Genomic DNA, 15725 nt, shown 5'->3' with positions numbered 1-15725 from the left:
CAAGCACAGCGTAGGGTGATCCCGGTTCGTGAGCGGAAAAAGAAAACGTAGTGCGGTGAAATTGACATAGGAAGTGAAATTGACAAAGGACGTGAAATTGACATTGTCAGAGCAAACCTGCGCAGGAAGGAGGTAGAGCGTCATGGAGGGGCGGTGGGCAAGATGGAAAGGACGGGGTCAAGGGAGGGCACAGACGGCTGTGTAAGGGCATGAGCAAGTGTTACCCTTCATGGTGTCGTGGGGGGATGAAGGTCGGGTCTGCAGGCAATGATAGTCTCCAGCTGAGAGTCGTGAGAACCCGGAATCAGTGTGTGTGGGGGGGGGGGGGGGGGGGCGGGGGGGACTGTGTGTGTGTGTGTGTGTATATGTGTGTGTGTGTGTGTGTCTGCGTGTGTGGGTGCATGCGTGTGTGTGTGGCTGCATGTGTGTGTGTGTGGGTGCATGTGTGGGTGTGTGTGGCTGTGTGTGTGTGTGTCTGTGTGTGTGTGTATGCATGTAGGGATATGCGGGTGTGTGAGAGTGTGTGTAGGTGCATGTGTGTGAGTGTACTGGGGTATCAATTTGTGAGAATGTGCGTGAGTGGCTGTGAATGTGGAAGTGTTTGAGTGAGTTTATGAGAGAGAGCTTGTGTTTGAGAGAGGGTATGCATGTGTGTGTGGGTCGGTAGGAGTGTGCTTTTGTGTGTGTGCGTGTACTTGTGTAGTGTCCGTGAAATAGTATACAGTGCAGTGTTGTCACGTGTCGTGTGACATGAACCAAAGTGCCCAGTTAAAGTCATCCCCATGGGTACCGAACTTGACTATCAGCCTCTGCTTGGCCACTTTGCATTGTTGGCTGTCCCATAGTCTGCCTTGGAGGATTGTCACCCAGGGGTCCGAGACCGAAAGGCACAGAGCGCTGAAGTGCTCTCCGACTGGGAGGCTAGAACCAGTCTGACTCAAGATTGGGACACAGACAGACTTTAACCTCACACCTTTAATGCATTGTCTGAGCTGAGATGACATCTCTTGTTAGACAACCTGAAGTTATCTCGACAACGTAACTTTGAAAAGGTTCTGAGGTTCTTATATTAAAGAACGGAAACTAGTAAACCCATTATAAAAGATGAAAGGCTTAACCTAAATGTGTTTAATATATCATTTCAGCTGCATTAAACTGTAATCCTTTTGCTATAAATACTGCGTCTTATGGTCCTTCTTATCATCAGGTTGATCTACATCGGATACACTCCATCCATTCTTTATCCTTCAAAGAAAATCAGTCACCTTCATCAGACACTACCTTCCCTTAACAAATCCATGATGACGATCTCGGATGATGACGTGGAGGAGCCTGTGGTGGACTGGGGAGGACAAAGTTCAAAATCACACAATACCAGGTTATCGTCCAAGTAGCTTTCGGAGCACTCCTAAAACTAGTGCTTCCAAGTAAAGCTGTTGGACTGTAATCTGGTGTTGTGTGATTTTTAACTTTATCCTGGATTAAACTTTCACTCACTGTGTGGTCACTTCTATCATCTCTCAGAGTTTTATCGAATCATTTTCTCATACTGGAAATATAAAAGCAGCTGGTGTCCACTCCTCCTATTTCTGACCTGCACCTAAAACAATAACATTACCGATTCGATATGAGAAATAACGTTGTTTGGATATTTGTGAACTGTCCACCCACATTTCACTTGATATTTGGCTGTAGTTCACAAAAAACAAAATGAGAGTAATGTTGAAATGAGTGAAATCCGGAAACATTTCTTTCGAAATAAGATGGAAAACCTAGGAATTCTGCCATGACTCGTGTTTCTTTGAACCGTGTTCGACTTGACTCCTTAATCCTCCTGGGGACATTCTCAACTTCAAAGTTGTGTCTGCACTCCAGAGGTCTGGCAGACTCAATGTGATGTGCAGACGGAGGTGTTTCATTCCCACTGAATCGATCGGCTCTTTTGGTTGTGGAGTGGTGTTAAAATGCACTGCTTGCGATGGCCGGGAATCGAACCCGGGTCAACTGCTTGGAAGGCAGCTATGCTCACCACTATACCACCATCGCCACAGGCTGAAGCGCTCTAGAAATCAGCTGATGTGCCATAATAGTTCTTGACTCGAAATTTCGTTGTTGTTTTGTTGGAAATTTTGCAGTGAAATATTAGAATTGAGAAGTCATCAAAGACCGAGTTTTACTGAGTGGATCGGTCTCCTGATGCCCCGCCTCACTTTTTAATACACACAAAGCAGCATTTCGGATTTCTCATCATCTGAAATCAATCAATAACAGAAATAGCACGAAAATCCCAGGGCAACCCTGGAACGATCACACAATTAAAACTTGTCAAGTTCTCAGAAAGGTTCACCGGACCGAAACGTGAACTCTGATTTCTCTTCATACAGCTTTACCACCGACTTCGGGTTTGGTTTCTGATTTACAGCGTAGACATAGTCATCGAGATAGAGATGTGCAGCTCGGAAACAGACCCTTCGGTCCAACCTGCCCATGCCGACCAGATATCCCAACCCAATCTAGTCCCACCTGCCAGCACCCGGCCCATATCCTTCCAAACACTTCCTATTCATATACCCATCCAAATGCCTGGAAAATGTTGCAATTGTACCAGCCTCCGCCACTTCCTCTGGCAGCTCATTCCACACACGTACCACCCTCTGGATGAAAGCGTTGACCCTTTGGTCGCTTTTATATCTTTCGCCTCTCACACTAAACCTATGCCCTCTAGTTCTGGACTCCCCGACCCCAGGGAAAAGACTTTGTCTATTTATCCTATCCATGCCCCACGTAATTCTGCAGTTCTTTCAGTTTCTAAAACTTCTCAAGAGTTTTCTTAGAAAACAAAAACGGCAAAAACAGAGGAACCATTAGACTGAGGCCACGCTGCAGTAATTGTGGAGAGGAGGGAATTCCGGGTAACAGTTCGGGAAGCAGAACCCTCTCGAGGAATATGTATTAATTTGAAGTTCGATCCCGTTGATAGATTTGCAGGTTTCTCTTTTACTTTGTAGAAGAGGGGGAGGTGTCAGTCAGCAGTAAGGGGTTTTCACAGGAGGGCATGATTTGGAGATGCCAGTGTTGGACTGGGGTATAGAAAGTTAAAAATCACACAACACCAGGTTATAGACCAACAGGTTTAATTGGAAGCACTAGCTTTCGGAGCGCTGCTCCTTCATCAGGTGGTTGTCCGAAATCTAGAGCTTCCAATTAAATCTGTTGGACTATAACCTGGTGTTGTGTGATGTTTAACTTCACAGCAAGGGGTAGTCATGGGCAGCTGTTTAGTGAAGGTCGCTTCCACTGATGTGGGAAGGCAGTGCACGCAAAACCCTCCCTGCCCTAGATAGGTAACCTGAACCAAGATGGGCTTTCCAAGGTCAGGGGGTGCAGAGTGCTGAGGCCGCTGTCATCATTTAGTTCCCATGGGTCCCAAGTCCTTGGGATGCCGTGGCGCCTTAATGATGAATGGGATTGTGTGCAACCGAGACAGGGTCGTGGCAGAACAGTGTCGAGAGTGTGTTGCTGGAAACGCACAGCAGGGAAATCGATGTTTCGGGCTCCAGCATCTACAGACCTCCCTGTCTCCGAGCAGAACAGTGTTATCCGCTCAGGTTTAAGCAGAACGTCCGCAGCTACTCCTGCGGTTCCAACGAAACACAAAGCGCTATCCGGGAAGGCAAACGTAGGGGGTGGGGTCAGCAAGCACAGCGTAGGGTGATCCCGGTTCGTGAGCGGAAAAAGAAAACGTAGTGCGGTGAAATTGACATAGGAAGTGAAATTGACAAAGGACGTGAAATTGACATTGTCAGAGCAAACCTGCGCAGGAAGGAGGTAGAGCGTCATGGAGGGGCGGTGGGCAAGATGGAAAGGACGGGGTCAAGGGAGGGCACAGACGGCTGTGTAAGGGCATGAGCAAGTGTTACCCTTCATGGTGTCGTGGGGGGATGAAGGTCGGGTCTGCAGGCAATGATAGTCTCCAGCTGAGAGTCGTGAGAACCCGGAATCAGTGTGTGTGGGGGGGGCGGGGGGGACTGTGTGTGTGTGTGTGTGTGTGTGTATGTGTCTGCGTGTGTGGGTGCATGCGTGTGTGTGTGGCTGCATGTGTGTGTGTGTGGGTGCATGTGTGGGTGTGTGTGGCTGTGTGTGTGTGTGTCTGTGTGTGTGTGTATGCATGTAGGGATATGCGGGTGTGTGAGAGTGTGTGTAGGTGCATGTGTGTGAGTGTACTGGGGTATCAATTTGTGAGAATGTGCGTGAGTGGCTGTGAATGTGGAAGTGTTTGAGTGAGTTTATGAGAGAGAGCTTGTGTTTGAGAGAGGGTATGCATGTGTGTGTGGGTCGGTAGGAGTGTGCTTTTGTGTGTGTGCGTGTACTTGTGTAGTGTCCGTGAAATAGTATACAGTGCAGTGTTGTCACGTGTTGTGTGACATGAACCAAAGTGCCCAGTTAAAGTCATCCCCATGGGTACCGAACTTGACTATCAGCCTCTGCTTGGCCACTTTGCATTGTTGGCTGTCCCATAGTCTGCCTTGGAGGATTGTCACCCAGGGGTCCGAGACCGAAAGGCACAGAGCGCTGAAGTGCTCTCCGACTGGGAGGCTAGAACCAGTCTGACTCAAGATTGGGACACAGACAGACTTTAACCTCACACCTTTAATGCATTGTCTGAGCTGAGATGGCATCTCTTGTTAGACAACCTGAAGTTATCTCGACAACGTAACTTTGAAAAGGTTCTGAGGTTCTTATATTAAAGAACGGAAACTAGTAAACCCATTATAAAAGATGAAAGGCTTAACCTAAATGTGTTTAATATATCATTTCAGCTGCATTAAACTGTAATCCTTTTGCTATAAATACTGCGTCTTATGGTCCTTCTTATCATCAGGTTGATCTACATCGGATACACTCCATCCATTCTTTATCCTTCAAAGAAAATCAGTCACCTTCATCAGACACTACCTTCCCTTAACAAATCCATGATGACGATCTCGGATGATGACGTGGAGGAGCCTGTGGTGGACTGGGGAGGACAAAGTTCAAAATCACACAATACCAGGTTATCGTCCAAGTAGCTTTCGGAGCACTCCTAAAACTAGTGCTTCCAAGTAAAGCTGTTGGACTGTAATCTGGTGTTGTGTGATTTTTAACTTTATCCTGGATTAAACTTTCACTCACTGTGTGGTCACTTCTATCATCTCTCAGAGTTTTATCGAATCATTTTCTCATACTGGAAATATAAAAGCAGCTGGTGTCCACTCCTCCTATTTCTGACCTGCACCTAAAACAATAACATCACCGATTCGATATGAGAAATAACGTTGTTTGGATATTTGTGAACTGTCCACCCACATTTCACTTGATATTTGGCTGTAGTTCACAAAAAACAAAATGAGAGTAATGTTGAAATGAGTGAAATCCGGAAACATTTCTTTCGAAATAAGATGGAAAACCAAGGAATTCTGCCATGACTCGTGTTTCTTTGAACCGTGTTCGACTTGACTCCTTAATCCTCCTGGGGACATCCTCAACTTCAAAGTTGTGTCTGCACTCCAGAGGTCTGGCAGACTCAATGTGATGTGCAGACGGAGGTGTTTCATTCCCACTGAATCGATCGGCTCTTTTGGTTGTGGAGTGGTGTTAAAATGCACTGCTTGCGATGGCCGGGAATCGAACCCGGGTCAACTGCTTGGAAAGCAGCTATGCTCACCACTATACCACCACCGCTACAGGCTGAAGCGCTCTAGAAATCAGCTGATGTGCCATAATAGTTCTTGACTCGAAATTTCGTTGTTGTTTTGTTGGAAATTTTGCAGTGAAATATTAGAATTGAGAAGTCATCAAAGACCGAGTTTTACTGAGTGGATCGGTCTCCTGATGCCCCGCCTCACTTTTTAATACACACAAAGCAGCATTTCGGATTTCTCATCATCTGAAATCAATCAATAACAGAAATAGCACGAAAATCCCAGGGCAACCCTGGAACGATCACACAATTAAAACTTGTCAAGTTCTCAGAAAGGTTCACCGGACCGAAACGTGAACTCTGATTTCTCTTCATACAGCTTTACCACCGACTTCGGGTTTGGTTTCTGATTTACAGCGTAGACATAGTCATCGAGATAGAGATGTGCAGCTCGGAAACAGACCCTTCGGTCCAACCTGCCCATGCCGACCAGATATCCCAACCCAATCTAGTCCCACCTGCCAGCACCCGGCCCATATCCTTCCAAACCCTTCCTATTCATATACCCATCCAAATGCCTGGAAAATGTTGCAATTGTACCAGCCTCCGCCACTTCCTCTGGCAGCTCATTCCACACACGTACCACCCTCTGGATGAAAGCGTTGACCCTTTGGTCGCTTTTATATCTTTCGCCTCTCACACTAAACCTATGCCCTCTAGTTCTGGACTCCCCGACCCCAGGGAAAAGACTTTGTCTATTTATCCTATCCATGCCCCACGTAATTCTGCAGTTCTTTCAGTTTCTAAAACTTCTCAAGAGTTTTCTTAGAAAACAAAAACGGCAAAAACAGAGGAACCATTAGACTGAGGCCACGCTGCAGTAATTGTGGAGAGGAGGGAATTCCGAGTAACAGTTCGGGAAGCAGAACCCTCTCGAGGAATATGTATTAATTTGAAGTTCGATCCCGTTGATAGATTTGCAGGTTTCTCTTTTACTTTGTAGAAGAGGGGGAGGTGTCAGTCAGCAGTAAGGGGTTTTCACAGGAGGGCATGATTTGGAGATGCCAGTGTTGGACTGGGGTATAGAAAGTTAAAAATCACACAACACCAGGTTATAGACCAACAGGTTTAATTGGAAGCACTAGCTTTCGGAGCGCTGCTCCTTCATCAGGTGGTTGTCCGAAATCTAGAGCTTCCAATTAAATCTGTTGGACTATAACCTGGTGTTGTGTGATGTTTAACTTCACAGCAAGGGGTAGTCATGGGCAGCTGTTTAGTGAAGGTCGCTTCCACTGATGTGGGAAGGCAGTGCACGCAAAACCCTCCCTGCCCTAGATAGGTAACCTGAACCAAGATGGGCTTTCCAAGGTCAGGGGGTGCAGAGTGCTGAGGCCGCTGTCATCATTTAGTTCCCATGGGTCCCAAGTCCTTGGGATGCCGTGGCGCCTTAATGATGAATGGGATTGTGTGCAACCGAGACAGGGTCGTGGCAGAACAGTGTCGAGAGTGTGTTGCTGGAAACGCACAGCAGGGAAATCGATGTTTCGGGCTCCAGCATCTACAGACCTCCCTGTCTCCGAGCAGAACAGTGTTATCCGCTCAGGTTTAAGCAGAACGTCCGCAGCTACTCCTGCGGTTCCAACGAAACACAAAGCGCTATCCGGGAAGGCAAACGTAGGGGGTGGGGTCAGCAAGCACAGCGTAGGGTGATCCCGGTTCGTGAGCGGAAAAAGAAAACGTAGTGCGGTGAAATTGACATAGGAAGTGAAATTGACAAAGGACGTGAAATTGACATTGTCAGAGCAAACCTGCGCAGGAAGGAGGTAGAGCGTCATGGAGGGGCGGTGGGCAAGATGGAAAGGACGGGGTCAAGGGAGGGCACAGACGGCTGTGTAAGGGCATGAGCAAGTGTTACCCTTCATGGTGTCGTGGGGGGATGAAGGTCGGGTCTGCAGGCAATGATAGTCTCCAGCTGAGAGTCGTGAGAACCCGGAATCAGTGTGTGTGGGGGGGGGGGCGGGGGGGACTGTGTGTGTGTGTGTGTGTGTGTGTGTGTGTGTCTGCGTGTGTGGGTGCATGCGTGTGTGTGTGGCTGCATGTGTGTGTGTGTGGGTGCATGTGTGGGTGTGTGTGGCTGTGTGTGTGTGTGTCTGTGTGTGTGTGTATGCATGTAGGGATATGCGGGTGTGTGAGAGTGTGTGTAGGTGCATGTGTGTGAGTGTACTGGGGTATCAATTTGTGAGAATGTGCGTGAGTGGCTGTGAATGTGGAAGTGTTTGAGTGAGTTTATGAGAGAGAGCTTGTGTTTGAGAGAGGGTATGCATGTGTGTGTGGGTCGGTAGGAGTGTGCTTTTGTGTGTGTACGTGTACTTGTGTAGTGTCCGTGAAATAGTATACAGTGCAGTGTTGTCACGTGTCGTGTGACATGAACCAAAGTGCCCAGTTAAAGTCATCCCCATGGGTACCGAACTTGACTATCAGCCTCTGCTTGGCCACTTTGCATTGTTGGCTGTCCCATAGTCTGCCTTGGAGGATTGTCACCCAGGGGTCCGAGACCGAAAGGCACAGAGCGCTGAAGTGCTCTCCGACTGGGAGGCTAGAACCAGTCTGACTCAAGATTGGGACACAGACAGACTTTAACCTCACACCTTTAATGCATTGTCTGAGCTGAGATGGCATCTCTTGTTAGACAACCTGAAGTTATCTCGACAACGTAACTTTGAAAAGGTTCTGAGGTTCTTATATTAAAGAACGGAAACTAGTAAACCCATTATAAAAGATGAAAGGCTTAACCTAAATGTGTTTAATATATCATTTCAGCTGCATTAAACTGTAATCCTTTTGCTATAAATACTGCGTCTTATGGTCCTTCTTATCATCAGGTTGATCTACATCGGATACACTCCATCCATTCTTTATCCTTCAAAGAAAATCAGTCACCTTCATCAGACACTACCTTCCCTTAACAAATCCATGATGACGATATCGGATGATGACGTGGAGGAGCCTGTGGTGGACTGGGGAGGACAAAGTTCAAAATCACACAATACCAGGTTATCGTCCAAGTAGCTTTCGGAGCACTCCTAAAACTAGTGCTTCCAAGTAAAGCTGTTGGACTGTAATCTGGTGTTGTGTGATTTTTAACTTTATCCTGGATTAAACTTTCACTCACTGTGTGGTCACTTCTATCATCTCTCAGAGTTTTATCGAATCATTTTCTCATACTAGAAATATAAAAGCAGCTGGTGTCCACTCCTCCTATTTCTGACCTGCACCTAAAACAATAACATCACCGATTCGATATGAGAAATAACGTTGTTTGGATATTTGTGAACTGTCCACCCACATTTCACTTGATATTAGGCTGTAGTTCACAAAAAACAAAATGAGAGTAATGTTGAAATGAGTGAAATCCGGAAACATTTCTTTCGAAATAAGATGGAAAACCAAAGAATTCTGCCATGACTCGTGTTTCTTTGAACCGTGTTCGACTTGACTCCTTAATCCTCCTGGGGACATCCTCAACTTCAAAGTTGTGTCTGCACTCCAGAGGTCTGGCAGACTCAATGTGATGTGCAGACGGAGGTGTTTCATTCCCACTGAATCGATCGGCTCTTTTGGTTGTGGAGTGGTGTTAAAATGCACTGCTTGCGATGGCCGGGAATCGAACCCGGGTCAACTGCTTGGAAGGCAGCTATGCTCACCACTATACCACCATCGCTACAGGCTGAAGCGCTCTAGAAATCAGCTGATGTGCCATAATAGTTCTTGACTCGAAATTTCGTTGTTGTTTTGTTGGAAATTTTGCAGTGAAATATTAGAATTGAGAAGTCATCAAAGACCGAGTTTTACTGAGTGGATCGGTCTCCTGATGCCCCGCCTCACTTTTTAATACACACAAAGCAGCATTTCGGATTTCTCATCATCTGAAATCAATCAATAACAGAAATAGCACGAAAATCCCAGGGCAACCCTGGAACGATCACACAATTAAAACTTGTCAAGTTCTCAGAAAGGTTCACCGGACCGAAACGTGAACTCTGATTTCTCTTCATACAGCTTTACCACCGACTTCGGGTTTGGTTTCTGATTTACAGCGTAGACATAGTCATCGAGATAGAGATGTGCAGCTCGGAAACAGACCCTTCGGTCCAACCTGCCCATGCCGACCAGATATCCCAACCCAATCTAGTCCCACCTGCCAGCACCCGGCCCATATCCTTCCAAACCCTTCCTATTCATATACCCATCCAAATGCCTGGAAAATGTTGCAATTGTACCAGCCTCCGCCACTTCCTCTGGCAGCTCATTCCACACACGTACCACCCTCTGGATGAAAGCGTTGACCCTTTGGTCGCTTTTATATCTTTCGCCTCTCACACTAAACCTATGCCCTCTAGTTCTGGACTCCCCGACCCCAGGGAAAAGACTTTGTCTATTTATCCTATCCATGCCCCACGTAATTCTGCAGTTCTTTCAGTTTCTAAAACTTCTCAAGAGTTTTCTTAGAAAACAAAAACGGCAAAAACAGAGGAACCATTAGACTGAGGCCACGCTGCAGTAATTGTGGAGAGGAGGGAATTCCGGGTAACAGTTCGGGAAGCAGAACCCTCTCGAGGAATATGTATTAATTTGAAGTTCGATCCCGTTGATAGATTTGCAGGTTTCTCTTTTACTTTGTAGAAGAGGGGGAGGTGTCAGTCAGCAGTAAGGGGTTTTCACAGGAGGGCATGATTTGGAGATGCCAGTGTTGGACTGGGGTATAGAAAGTTAAAAATCACACAACACCAGGTTATAGACCAACAGGTTTAATTGGAAGCACTAGCTTTCGGAGCGCTGCTCCTTCATCAGGTGGTTGTCCGAAATCTAGAGCTTCCAATTAAATCTGTTGGACTATAACCTGGTGTTGTGTGATGTTTAACTTCACAGCAAGGGGTAGTCATGGGCAGCTGTTTAGTGAAGGTCGCTTCCACTGATGTGGGAAGGCAGTGCACGCAAAACCCTCCCTGCCCTAGATAGGTAACCTGAACCAAGATGGGCTTTCCAAGGTCAGGGGGTGCAGAGTGCTGAGGCCGCTGTCATCATTTAGTTCCCATGGGTCCCAAGTCCTTGGGATGCCGTGGCGCCTTAATGATGAATGGGATTGTGTGCAACCGAGACAGGGTCGTGGCAGAACAGTGTCGAGAGTGTGTTGCTGGAAACGCACAGCAGGGAAATCGATGTTTCGGGCTCCAGCATCTACAGACCTCCCTGTCTCCGAGCAGAACAGTGTTATCCGCTCAGGTTTAAGCAGAACGTCCGCAGCTACTCCTGCGGTTCCAACGAAACACAAAGCGCTATCCGGGAAGGCAAACGTAGGGGGTGGGGTCAGCAAGCACAGCGTAGGGTGATCCCGGTTCGTGAGGGGAAAAAGAAAACGTAGTGCGGTGAAATTGACATAGGAAGTGAAATTGACAAAGGACGTGAAATTGACATTGTCAGAGCAAACCTGCGCAGGAAGGAGGTAGAGCGTCATGGAGGGGCGGTGGGCAAGATGGAAAGGACGGGGTCAAGGGAGGGCACAGACGGCTGTGTAAGGGCATGAGCAAGTGTTACCCTTCATGGTGTCGTGGGGGGATGAAGGTCGGGTCTGCAGGCAATGATAGTCTCCAGCTGAGAGTCGTGAGAACCCGGAATCAGTGTGTGTGGGGGGGGCGGGGGGGACTGTGTGTGTGTATATGTGTGTGTGTGTGTGTGTGTGTGTCTGCGTGTGTGGGTGCATGCGTGTGTGTGTGGCTGCATGTGTGTGTGTGTGGGTGCATGTGTGGGTGTGTGTGGCTGTGTGTGTGTGTGTCTGTGTGTGTGTGTATGCATGTAGGGATATGCGGGTGTGTGAGTGTGTGTGTGTAGGTGCATGTGTGTGAGTGTACTGGGGTATCAATTTGTGAGAATGTGCGTGAGTGGCTGTGAATGTGGAAGTGTTTGAGTGAGTTTATGAGAGAGAGCTTGTGTTTGAGAGAGGGTATGCATGTGTGTGTGGGTCGGTAGGAGTGTGCTTTTGTGTGTGTACGTGTACTTGTGTAGTGTCCGTGAAATAGTATACAGTGCAGTGTTGTCACGTGTCGTGTGACATGAACCAAAGTGCCCAGTTAAAGTCATCCCCATGGGTACCGAACTTGACTATCAGCCTCTGCTTGGCCACTTTGCATTGTTGGCTGTCCCATAGTCTGCCTTGGAGGATTGTCACCCAGGGGTCCGAGACCGAAAGGCACAGAGCGCTGAAGTGCTCTCCGACTGGGAGGCTAGAACCAGTCTGACTCAAGATTGGGACACAGACAGACTTTAACCTCACACCTTTAATGCATTGTCTGAGCTGAGATGGCATCTCTTGTTAGACAACCTGAAGTTATCTCGACAACGTAACTTTGAAAAGGTTCTGAGGTTCTTATATTAAAGAACGGAAACTAGTAAACCCATTATAAAAGATGAAAGGCTTAACCTAAATGTGTTTAATATATCATTTCAGCTGCATTAAACTGTAATCCTTTTGCTATAAATACTGCGTCTTATGGTCCTTCTTATCATCAGGTTGATCTACATCGGATACACTCCATCCATTCTTTATCCTTCAAAGAAAATCAGTCACCTTCATCAGACACTACCTTCCCTTAACAAATCCATGATGACGATCTCGGATGATGACGTGGAGGAGCCTGTGGTGGACTGGGGAGGACAAAGTTCAAAATCACACAATACCAGGTTATCGTCCAAGTAGCTTTCGGAGCACTCCTAAAACTAGTGCTTCCAAGTAAAGCTGTTGGACTGTAATCTGGTGTTGTGTGATTTTTAACTTTATCCTGGATTAAACTTTCACTCACTGTGTGGTCACTTCTATCATCTCTCAGAGTTTTATCGAATCATTTTCTCATACTGGAAATATAAAAGCAGCTGGTGTCCACTCCTCCTATTTCTGACCTGCACCTAAAACAATAACATCACCGATTCGATATGAGAAATAACGTTGTTTGGATATTTGTGAACTGTCCACCCACATTTCACTTGATATTAGGCTGTAGTTCACAAAAAACAAAATGAGAGTAATGTTGAAATGAGTGAAATCCGGAAACATTTCTTTCGAAATAAGATGGAAAACCAAGGAATTCTGCCATGACTCGTGTTTCTTTGAACCGTGTTCGACTTGACTCCTTAATCCTCCTGGGGACATCCTCAACTTCAAAGTTGTGTCTGCACTCCAGAGGTCTGGCAGACTCAATGTGATGTGCAGACGGAGCTGTTTCATTCCCACTGAATCGATCGGCTCTTTTGGTTGTGGAGTGGTGTTAAAATGCACTGCTTGCGATGGCCGGGAATCGAACCCGGGTCAACTGCTTGGAAGGCAGCTATGCTCACCACTATACCACCATCGCTACAGGCTGAAGCGCTCTAGAAATCAGCTGATGTGCCATAATAGTTCTTGACTCGAAATTTCGTTGTTGTTTTGTTGGAAATTTTGCAGTGAAATATTAGAATTGAGAAGTCATCAAAGACCGAGTTTTACTGAGTGGATCGGTCTCCTGATGCCCCGCCTCACTTTTTAATACACACAAAGCAGCATTTCGGATTTCTCATCATCTGAAATCAATCAATAACAGAAATAGCACGAAAATCCCAGGGCAACCCTGGAACGATCACACAATTAAAACTTGTCAAGTTCTCAGAAAGGTTCACCGGACCGAAACGTGAACTCTGATTTCTCTTCATACAGCTTTACCACCGACTTCGGGTTTGGTTTCTGATTTACAGCGTAGACATAGTCATCGAGATAGAGATGTGCAGCTCGGAAACAGACCCTTCGGTCCAACCTGCCCATGCCGACCAGATATCCCAACCCAATCTAGTCCCACCTGCCAGCACCCGGCCCATATCCTTCCAAACCCTTCCTATTCATATACCCATCCAAATGCCTGGAAAATGTTGCAATTGTACCAGCCTCCGCCACTTCCTCTGGCAGCTCATTCCACACACGTACCACCCTCTGGATGAAAGCGTTGACCCTTTGGTCGCTCTTATATCTTTCGCCTCTCACACTAAACCTATGCCCTCTAGTTCTGGACTCCCCGACCCCAGGGAAAAGACTTTGTCTATTTATCCTATCCATGCCCCACGTAATTCTGCAGTTCTTTCAGTTTCTAAAACTTCTCAAGAGTTTTCTTAGAAAACAAAAACGGCAAAAACAGAGGAACCATTAGACTGAGGCCACGCTGCAGTAGTTGTGGAGAGGAGGGAATTCCGGGTAACAGTTCGGGAAGCAGAACCCTCTCGAGGAATATGTATTAATTTGAAGTTCGATCCCGTTGATAGATTTGCAGGTTTCTCTTTTACTTTGTAGAAGAGGGGGAGGTGTCAGTCAGCAGTAAGGGGTTTTCACAGGAGGGCATGATTTGGAGATGCCAGTGTTGGACTGGGGTATAGCAAGTTAAAAATCACACAACACCAGGTTATAGACCAACAGGTTTAATTGGAAGCACTAGCTTTCGGAGCGCTGCTCCTTCATCAGGTGGTTGTCCGCAATCTAGAGCTTCCAATTAAATCTGTTGGACTATAACCTGGTGTTGTGTGATGTTTAACTTCACAGCAAGGGGTAGTCATGGGCAGCTGTTTAGTGAAGGTCGCTTCCACTGATGTGGGAAGGCAGTGCACGCAAAACCCTCCCTGCCCTAGATAGGTAACCTGAACCAAGGTGGGCTTTCCAAGGTCAGGGGGTGCAGAGTGCTGAGGCCGCTGTCATCATTTAGTTCCCATGGGTCCCAAGTCCTTGGGATGCCGTGGCGCCTTAATGATGAATGGGATTGTGTGCAACCGAGACAGGGTCGTGGCAGAACAGTGTCGAGAGTGTGTTGCTGGAAACGCACAGCAGGGAAATCGATGTTTCGGGCTCCAGCATCTACAGACCTCCCTGTCTCCGAGCAGAACAGTGTTATCCGCTCAGGTTTAAGCAGAACGTCCGCAGCTACTCCTGCGGTTCCAACGAAACACAAAGCGCTATCCGGGAAGGCAAACGTAGGGGGTGGGGTCAGCAAGCACAGCGTAGGGTGATCCCGGTTCGTGAGCGGAAAAAGAAAACGTAGTGCGGTGAAATTGACATAGGAAGTGAAATTGACAAAGGACGTGAAATTGACATTGTCAGAGCAAACCTGCGCAGGAAGGAGGTAGAGCGTCATGGAGGGGCGGTGGGCAAGATGGAAAGGACGGGGTCAAGGGAGGGCACAGACGGCTGTGTAAGGGCATGAGCAAGTGTTACCCTTCATGGTGTCGTGGGGGGATGAAGGTCGGGTCTGCAGGCAATGATAGTCTCCAGCTGAGAGTCGTGAGAACCCGGAATCAGTGTGTGTGGGGGGGGCGGGGGGGACTGTGTGTGTGTATATGTGTGTGTGTGTGTGTGTGTGTCTGCGTGTGTGGGTGCATGCGTGTGTGTGTGGCTGCATGTGTGTGTGTGTGGGTGCATGTGTGGGTGTGTGTGGCTGTGTGTGTGTGTGTCTGTGTGTGTGTGTATGCATGTAGGGATATGCGGGTGTGTGAGTGTGTGTGTGTAGGTGCATGTGTGTGAGTGTACTGGGGTATCAATTTGTGAGAATGTGCGTGAGTGGCTGTGAATGTGGAAGTGTTTGAGTGAGTTTATGAGAGAGAGCTTGTGTTTGAGAGAGGGTATGCATGTGTGTGTGGGTCGGTAGGAGTGTGCTTTTGTGTGTGTACGTGTACTTGTGTAGTGTCCGTGAAATAGTATACAGTGCAGTGTTGTCACGTGTCGTGTGACATGAACCAAAGTGCCCAGTTAAAGTCATCCCCATGGGTACCGAACTTGACTATCAGCCTCTGCTTGGCCACTTTGCATTGTTGGCTGTCCCATAGTCTGCCTTGGAGGATTGTCACCCAGGGGTCCGAGACCGAAAGGCACAGAGCGCTGAAGTGCTCTCCGACTGGGAGGCTAGAACCAGTCTGACTCAAGATTGGGACACAGACAGACTTTAACCTCACACCTTTAATGCATTGTCTGAGCTGAGATGGC

The 15725-nt window shown here is 47.4% G+C and overlaps 4 non-coding genes across 4 annotated transcripts; all 4 read right to left on the bottom strand.

The window, feature by feature from the left end:
- Positions 1-1974: 1974 nt before the first annotated feature.
- Positions 1975-2046, bottom strand: trnag-ucc (transfer RNA glycine (anticodon UCC)). The gene has a single exon. It is a non-coding gene; the product is annotated as a tRNA-Gly (tRNA).
- Positions 2047-5649: 3603 nt separating this feature from the next.
- Positions 5650-5721, bottom strand: trnag-ucc (transfer RNA glycine (anticodon UCC)). Its single transcript has one exon. It is a non-coding gene; the product is annotated as a tRNA-Gly (tRNA).
- A 3608-nt stretch (positions 5722-9329) lies between these two features.
- On the bottom strand, positions 9330-9401 carry trnag-ucc (transfer RNA glycine (anticodon UCC)). Its single transcript has one exon. It is a non-coding gene; the product is annotated as a tRNA-Gly (tRNA).
- A 3613-nt stretch (positions 9402-13014) lies between these two features.
- On the bottom strand, positions 13015-13086 carry trnag-ucc (transfer RNA glycine (anticodon UCC)). The gene has a single exon. It is a non-coding gene; the product is annotated as a tRNA-Gly (tRNA).
- Positions 13087-15725: the final 2639 nt, after the last annotated feature.

Source organism: Chiloscyllium punctatum, chromosome 15 (assembly GCF_047496795.1).
Source record: "Chiloscyllium punctatum isolate Juve2018m chromosome 15, sChiPun1.3, whole genome shotgun sequence".
Taxonomy (NCBI): Eukaryota; Metazoa; Chordata; class Chondrichthyes; order Orectolobiformes; family Hemiscylliidae; genus Chiloscyllium; species Chiloscyllium punctatum.
Note: the sequence above shows the minus strand (reverse complement) of the source record. Positions and strands in the feature narration are given on the sequence as shown.